The sequence below is a fragment of the Budorcas taxicolor genome, chromosome 5, assembly GCF_023091745.1.
Source record: "Budorcas taxicolor isolate Tak-1 chromosome 5, Takin1.1, whole genome shotgun sequence".
Taxonomy (NCBI): Eukaryota; Metazoa; Chordata; class Mammalia; order Artiodactyla; family Bovidae; genus Budorcas; species Budorcas taxicolor.
The window spans coordinates 86,439,175-86,447,724 of NC_068914.1; the positions used below are offsets into that span (position 1 = coordinate 86,439,175).

Here is an 8,550-nt window from a genome sequence, read left to right on the forward strand (position 1 = left end):
TTGAACATCTGGAAGTTCGAGGTTCATGTACTGTTGAAAACTAGCTTGGAGAATTTTGAGCATTACTTTCCTAGCATGTGAAATGAATGAAATTTTTTGGTAGTCTGAACATTCTCTGGCATTGCCTTTCTTTGGAATTGGAAGGAAAACTGACCTTTTACAGTCCTGTAGCCACAGCTGGATTTTCCAAATGTGCTAGCACATTGCATACTGTACTTTAGCAGCAGCATCTTTTTGGATTTGAAATAGCTCAGCTGGAATTTCATCACTTCCACGAGCTTTTTTCATAGTGATGCTTCCTAAACCCACTTGACTTTACACTCCAAGATGTCTGGCTCTAGGTGAGTCATCACACCATCAAGGTTATCTGGGACATTAAGATCTTTTTTGCATAGTTCTTCTGTGTTTTCTTGCCACCTCTTCTTAATATCTTCTGCTTCTGTTATGTCCATACTGTTTCTGTCCTTTATTGTGCCCATCTTTGCATGACATGTTCCTTTGGTATCTCTAATTTTTTTGAGGAGATCTCTAGTCTTTCCCATTCTATTGTTTTCCTCTATTTCTGTGCATTCATTGTTGGGAAGCTTTCTTATCTCTCCTTGCTGTTCTTTGGAACTCTACATTCAGATGGATATATCCTTCCTTTTCTCCTTTGTCTTTAGCTTCTCTTCTTTTCTCAACTATTTGTAAGGCCTCTTTAGACAACCATTTTGCCTTTTTTTCCCTTGGGGATGGTTTTATTCATGTCCTCCCATACAATGTCACAAACCTCCATCCATAATTCTTCAGGCACTCTATCAAATCTAATTCCTTGAATCTATTTCTCACTTCCACTGCATAATTGTAAGGGATTTGATTTAGGTAATACATCTATGGTCTAGTGGTTTTCCCCACTTTCTTCAATTTAAGTCTGAATTTTGCAATAAGGAGTTCATGATCTGTGCCACAGTCAGCTCCCAGTCTTGTTTTTGCTGACTGTATAGAGCGTCTCCATTTTGGCTGCAACGAATATAATCAATCTGATTTTGGAATTGATTTGATGAAGTCCATGTGTAGAGTCTTCTCTTGTGTTGTTGGAAGAGGGTGTTTGCCATGACCAGTGTGTTCTCTTGGCAAAACTCTGTTAGCTTTTGCCCTTCTTCCTTTTGTACTCCAAAGCCAAACTTGCCTGTTACTCCAGGTGTCTCTCGACTTCCTACTTTCGCATTCCAGTCCCCTATATTGAAGAGGACATCTTTTTTTTTTTTTTTTGGTGCTAGTTGTAGGATGTCTTGTAGGTCTTCATAGAACCGTTCAATTTCAGCTTCTTCAGCATTAGTGATTGGGGCATAGACTTGAATTACTGTGATATTGAATGGTTTGTCTTGAAAATGAACAGAGATCATTCTGTTGTTTTTGAGATTGCACCCAAGTACTGCATTTTGGACTCTCTTGTTTACTATGAGGGTTACTCTATTTCTTCTACAAGATTCTTGGGCACAGTAGTAGATAAAATGTTCATCTGAATTAAATTCACCCATTCTGGCCATTTTAATTCACTGATTCCTAAAATGTCGATGTTCACTCTTGCCATCTCCTGTTTGACTACTCCCAATTTATCTTGATTGATGTACCTAACATTCCAAGTTCCTATGCAAGCTCTAGCTATGGAGGCGTCTGCCAAGCCCCTCTGCAAGAGTGGGCTTTGTAACATCTCCTGCCCTGTCTGCCAATAATTATTTGGCTCCTATGCCAATAATTATACATTTTATTATTTATTTAGCTTTAATTATATCTACTTTTTTTCTTTGTTCATCATTCCTTTAGCATCTCTGGGATATCTGGGATTATTTCCCCCCCTCAAATTTCTTTATTGAATTTCTGTAGAATACCAAACAGATGATATTAAACATATAGGAAAGAGAGATGGGTATGGAAGTAACATCACAATGGCTACTCAAGGAGAACCCCAAGTTCAGCTCAAGCTTGTATTGATTGATGATGGTGGTACTGGAAGAACTACATTCATGAAACAGCATCAGACTGGTGAATTTGAGAAAGTGTATGCAATAGCTATCTTGGGTACTGAAGTTCATCTCTTTGTGTTCCATTCCAACAGAGGACCTATTAACTTCAATATATGGGTTACAACTGGTCAGGAGTAATTTGGTGAACTGAGAGATGGCTATTATATCCAAGCTCAGTATTCCATTATAATGTTTGATATAACATTGAGAATTACTTGCAAGAATGTGCCTAATTGGCATATTGATGTGATAAGACTATGTGCAAACATCCTCAGTGTGGTGTACGGAAGCAAAGTGGATATTAAGGATGGAAAGATAAAAGCAAAGTCAATTGTCTTCCACTGAAAGAAGAATTTTCAGTACTATGACATTTCTGTCAAAAGTAACTACAACTTTGAAAAGCCCTTCCTCTGGCTTGCTAGAAAACTGATTAGAGACAGTAACTTGAAGTTCATCTCCATGCATGCTCTTGCCGCACCAGAGATAGTCATGGCCCCAGTCTTGGCAGCACATGAGCATGAGCTGGAGGTTGCTCAGAAAACAGCTCTCCCAAATGAAGATGATGACTTGTGAGAAAGTAAAGCCGGAACCCAGAGTCAGAAGTTTAGTTTTATGGCAGTCCAGCATTTGCCACATTATTGTATAGCTAAATAGAACATGCGCTTAATCTTTGGGATGCTAAAGGAGATGAATGGGCTTTGGAGTGAATGTGGCAGCTAAAATACCTTCATTTTTTAGATCTGCATATTGAGCTACTTTGGAAGAGTGTTTGCTCCTTGCTACAGTCACATCACCGTATTCAGTGGTGGAGACTTGTTTGTTACTGCTATTCCTATTCTTTTTTATTTAGAATCAAAATAAGGTTGTATTTCAAATATCTTTAAAAAACAGAGGAAAGAAAATTCAGCACACCTGCAAAATTCAGCACACCATTAGATTGACAGCTGCCCCAAGAACAATACTAGTTATGAAAAAATATTGAAATGACATTTTAAAAATGTTGAGAAGAAATAACTAGCAAATTTAAAATTCTCTAACTCAATGAAACACTCTTTTAAAAGGAAGGAAAAACATTTTAAGCAAATAAAAACAGAAAATATTTACTATCATCATGCTGAAATTTGCTGTCATGTCTGACTCTTTGTGACCCCATGGACTGCCAGGCTCTTCTGTCCATGGAATTCTCCAGGCAAAAATATTGGAATGGGTAGCTGTCCCCTTCTCCAAGGGATCGTCCCAACCCAAAGATCAAATCCAGGTCTCCTTCATTGCAGCAGGCAGATTCTTTACCAACTGAGCCACCAGGGAAGACTACTATCAACATAAGCAATATTTTAAAAGATGAAAAACATAATTTTCATGAATGATTGACAGTCATACATTATGAGATTCAGGAAGCTGAAAGGTTATAAGCAAGATAAGTAAAAGTCAATCCATAACTTTCTCGTTCTCTTTAATCATTCTGGGCCTTAGAATGAAACATATAAAAGGTCTTTTCACCATGTCCTTCATACATTTTTAAGATCTCTTTAACTTTGTTTCATCTTTTGTCTTTCTGTGCTACATTTGTGTTCTTTTTTTAGATTTAATTTCCAGGTACATCCTTTTATCTTCAGTTCAGTTCAATTCAATTCAGTTGCTCAGTCATGTTCGACTCTTTGCGACCCCATGAATTGCAGCATGCCAGGCCTCCCTGTCCATCATCAACTCCCGGAGTTCACCCAAACTCATGTCCATCGAGGCGGTAATGCCATCCAGCCATCTCATCCTCTGTCGTCCCCTTCTCCTCCTGCCCCCAATCCCTCCCAGCATCAGAGTCTTTTCCAATGAGTCAACTCTTCGCATGAGGTGGCCAAAGTATTGGAGCTTCAGGTTTAGCATCAGTCCTGCTGCTGCTGCTAAGTCGCTCCAGTCGTGTCCGACTCTGTGTGACCCCATAGATGGCAGCCCACCAGGCTCCTCCGTCCCTGGGATTCTCCAGGTAAGATCACTGGAGTGGGTTGCCATTTCCTTCTCCAATGCATGAAAGTGAAAAGTGAAAGTGAAGTCGCTCCGTCGTGTCTGACTCTTATCGACCCCATGGACTGCAGCATAAGTCTATATGCCTAACAAGTTTCTGAAAGACTAATCATAAATCAGCTAATCTGGGAAATGGAAATCATGTGATGATGAAGAAAGAGTTGTTTTCCTTTATATTGTTTTATATTTTCCTCTTTTTTTTTACCATGAAAATATATTCCAAATATATTATTTACAATATCTTGAAAAATTCTTGGCTTTTCAAAATTAGTGTTTACAAAGAAATGGATCAGTTTTATTCAGGATATAGAAGAAATAAAGGAGCAAATGTAGATTTTCAATACATGTTTTACTCATAAAAGTTTACATAGCAGACATCTGTTGTCTACGTACTAGCATATTCAGTTCAGTTCAGTCACTCAGTCATGTCCGACTCTTTGCAACCCCATGAACTGCAGCACACCAGGCCTCCCTGTCCATCACCATCTCCTGGAGTTCACCCAAACTCACATCCATCCAGTCGGTGATGCCACCCAGCCATCTCATCTTCTGTCATCCCCTTCTTCTCCTGCCCCCAACCCCTCCCAGCATCAGAGCCTTTTCCAATGAGTCAACTCTGCATATTAAGCACTGGCAAATGTAAAGATAAATAAACCTTTCAAGGACAACTGTAATTTAGTAGGAGAAATAGACATGTACATAAAAAATTGGAGAGAGTCAACCAAGGCACTGAAAATGGAGAAAATTGTGTGTCTGAGATTCTAAATTAGAAAAAAAATAAAAATCTATTCTGCACTAAAATTCTGTTCCACTAGCAAATTTCCTATATCATAAATATGTTGAATGACACTTTCCACAGCAAAAGGAAAATCTCTCCACTAGTGGTATAGGTTTTCCATAACAAAATAAAATTATCAAGCCCTTCTCTCTCATATATGTACCACACAGATATCAATATTTGCTTTGTATTCAGCACATAACTAATTTTACTTAGTTATCCAAATCCATGTTCATTCAGGGCTTCCCTGGTGGCTCAGATAAGAAAGAATCAGCCTGCAATGAAGGATGCCTGGGTTTGATCCCTGGGTTTGGAAGATCCCCTGGAGAACCTACTTCAGTATTCTTGCCTGGAGAATCCCTTTGGACAGAGGAGCCTGGTGGGCTACCGCCCATGCGGTCACAAAGAGTTGGACATGACTGAGTGGCTAAGCACACATGGCACATATTCATTCAACTATATATCCTTTTCCTTTGTGATAATATTGATGTTAAGTGACAAATATCTTTGTTATTCATAAAATAATTTCCCAGTAGTTCAGTGTTTATTGTAGCTAATTTTAGGTTTCTCAGCCAAGGTGTGACATAAATATTTTGTTTAAAAAAAGGCAACTTTATGGAAGAAGCAAAACTATAAAGGCAGTTATGAAAAACTAGCCATTCCTATGGGTTTATAAAGGGGAAAGATGAGTATGTGAGAGATTTTGGGGGCAGATAGAGTACTCTGTATGACATTATAATGGAGACACACATCATTATACATTTATCAAAATGCATAGAATATACAATACAGAGAATGAATCCTAATATTGTATAAACTCTGTACTTAATAACAATGTATCAATACTGGCTCATTGATTTTAACAAATGTATCCCACTAATGCCAAATGTTATTAATACAGGAATCTGGGGAGGATTGTGGAGGTATGTGGGAACTCTGTACTTTCCACTCAATTTCCCTATAAACCTAAAAATGTTAAATAAATAACATCAGTTAATTAAAAAAACATGAAACTTTGAATTCAAGTTTCATCTAAAGTTTTACTTGGGTCTTCACTTGTACATACAAATAAATGAAAGACAGGGATGCCTGGAGTGCAGCAGTTCATGAGGTCACAAACACTCGAACCCAACTTAGAGACTGAACAACAACAACTTCAGTTTAATAATGGAAGATGTCACTGTTGCCTTTTTTTCTGTAAAACATGATTCTTTTTTAATCAGAGAGGTTACTATACGTTTTCATAAAGTGTGACAAGTTTTGTATATCTATTTTTAAATTAGAAATTAGCATTCTATTCATACTAAGTCAAAGTAGTGGAAACAATGTCATAAAAATTTTAGGCAAAAATTCATAAGTTTTCTAATATATATGTATATAGTACCTAATATTTACATATATGCATACAAAAACTTTTCTACTACACTTGATAAAGGCTTGAGAAAGAACGTCAAAAAAACAAAAAAGAAGAAACGGAGAAATTGGAGAATATAAAGTAAATGAAATGGAAGCAATGAATATAAAATAGAAAAAGTGAAAGAAACTGGATAAAAGTAAAAGATCATCATAACTCAGTTGTTTTTAAAAATGGTGGCTTATTAGAAACATATCTGGAACTTTGGAGAAAGAAAACAATACCTGGACATTTGTATTTTTCAGAAAATTTCAAGATAATTTGGATATCCATCTGGATTTTAAAAAGTGATTACAGGCTTTCCTATTAAAGGGTAGTTTTAGTGATATAGAATTCTATTGTTTTTCTGTTGACCAATCATATACAATTGTATTAAGTGAATAACAGTTACATAATCACAATAGTAAAAGATGTTTACCAGTTTTCACAATCAATAGTCAGACAAAAAATAAAAGATAATTATAATTGCAAGCCATGATAGGAATATGATTAACCTAACAATACAAAATAATTACATACAGTTTGGGGGATATTCAAGCAGAGTGATGTGGTATGTTTTCATTTGCCTAGCCAGTCTATGTCTTTTGGTTGGTGCCTTTAATCCATTTATATTTAAGGTAGTTATCCATATGTATGATCCTATTACCATTTTCTTAATTGTTTTGGGTTTATTTTCTGTAGATCTTTTCCTGCCTAGTGAAGTTCCTTTAGTATATATTATAAAGCTGGAGTGATGGTGCTGAGTTCTCTTAACTTTTGCTTGTCGGGAAAGCTTTTGATTTCTCCATCAAAAAATTTCTCTTTGGTTGTAGGTTCTTCCCTTTTATCACTTTAAATATATTGTGCCATTCCATTCAGCTGATAACCTTATGGGAGTTCCATTGTATGTTATTTGTCATCTTCCCTTGCTGCTTTTAATATTTTATCTTTGTCTTTAATTTTTGTCTGTTTGATTACTATGTGTTTGATTACTGTGTTTGATTCCTCCTTGGGTTTATCTGCCTGGGACTCTCTGTGCTTCCTGTACTTGACTGACTATTTCCTTTCCCATGTTAGGAAAGTTTTCAACTTTTATTTCTTCAAATATTTTCTCAGGTCCTTTCTCTCTCTTCTACTTCTGCTGCTGCTACTGCTAAGTCACTTCAGTCATGTCCGACTCTGTGCGACCCCAGAGACAGCAGTCCACCAGGCTCCCCCGTCCCTGGGATTCTCCAGGCAAGAACACTGGAGTGGGTTGCCATCTCCTTCTCCAATGCATGAAAGTGAAAAGTGAAAGTGAAGTTGCTCAGTCGTGTCCAACTCTTAGCAACCCCATGGACTGCAGCCTACCAGGCCCCTCCGCCCATGGGATTTTCCAGGCAAGAGTACTGGAGTAGGGTCCCATTGCCTTCTCCACTGGGACCCCTATAATGCAAATCTGGTGCATTTAATGTTATCCCAGAGGTATTGTAGGCTTCTTTTTTTTCATTCTTTTTTCTATATTTTGTTCTACTGCAGTAATTTTCACCATTCTATCCTCCAGATCATTTATTCATTCTTCCACCTCAGTTTTTCTTCTCTTGATTCCTTCTTATATGTTATTCATCTGTGTTCACTTGTTCTTTAGTTCTAGATCTTTGGTAAACACTTCTTTCATTTTCTTCATTGTTTTTCTGAGTTTCGGGGTCATCTTCACTATCATTATTCTGAACTCCTTTTCTGGAAGGTTGCCTCTCTCCACTTCATTTAGCTGTTTTTCTGGGGTTTTATCTTGTCCCTTCATCTGGGACATAACTTTCTGCTTTTTCATCCTGTTTAAGTTTCTGATGTCTTTTGTTCTAACCACTGTGGGATTGTGGTTCTTTTTGCTTCTTTGTATGCCCTCTGATGGATGAGGCTAAGGGGCTTGCGTATGCTTCCTGAAGCGAGGGACTGGCATTGGGAAAAACTGGATCTTACTCCGGTGGGCAGGGCCTTGCTCAGTAAAGCTTTAATCCAATTATCTGTTGATGGTTGGGTTGCACTCCCTGTAAGTTGTTTGGCCTGAGGTGACCCAGCCTTGGGGTCTACAGGCTGTATGGTGGGGTTAACGGTGGCCTCCAAAAGGGCTAACACAAAAGGAGTCCTTCCAGGGCTGCTGCTGCCAGTCCCTTTGTGCTGTGCTATGCCTCTGCTGACAGACGCTTCCATAGGAGACCCTCCAACACAATTAGGGTTTTTTTGATTCAGTCTCCTATGGGGTCATTGCTCCTTTCCACTGGGTTTTGGTGTAAGCAAGATTTTGTTTATGTCTTCCAAGACCAGAGTCTCTGTCTATTCCAGTCCTGTGGAAATCCTATAATCAAATCCTACTG

At 37.9% G+C, this 8,550-nt stretch overlaps 1 pseudogene; it reads left to right on the top strand.

Annotated features, from left to right (window-relative positions):
- The first annotated feature begins 1,928 nt into the window (after positions 1–1,928).
- On the top strand, positions 1,929–2,579 carry LOC128047860 (GTP-binding nuclear protein Ran-like; annotated as a pseudogene).
- The last annotated feature ends 5,971 nt before the right edge of the window (positions 2,580–8,550 follow it).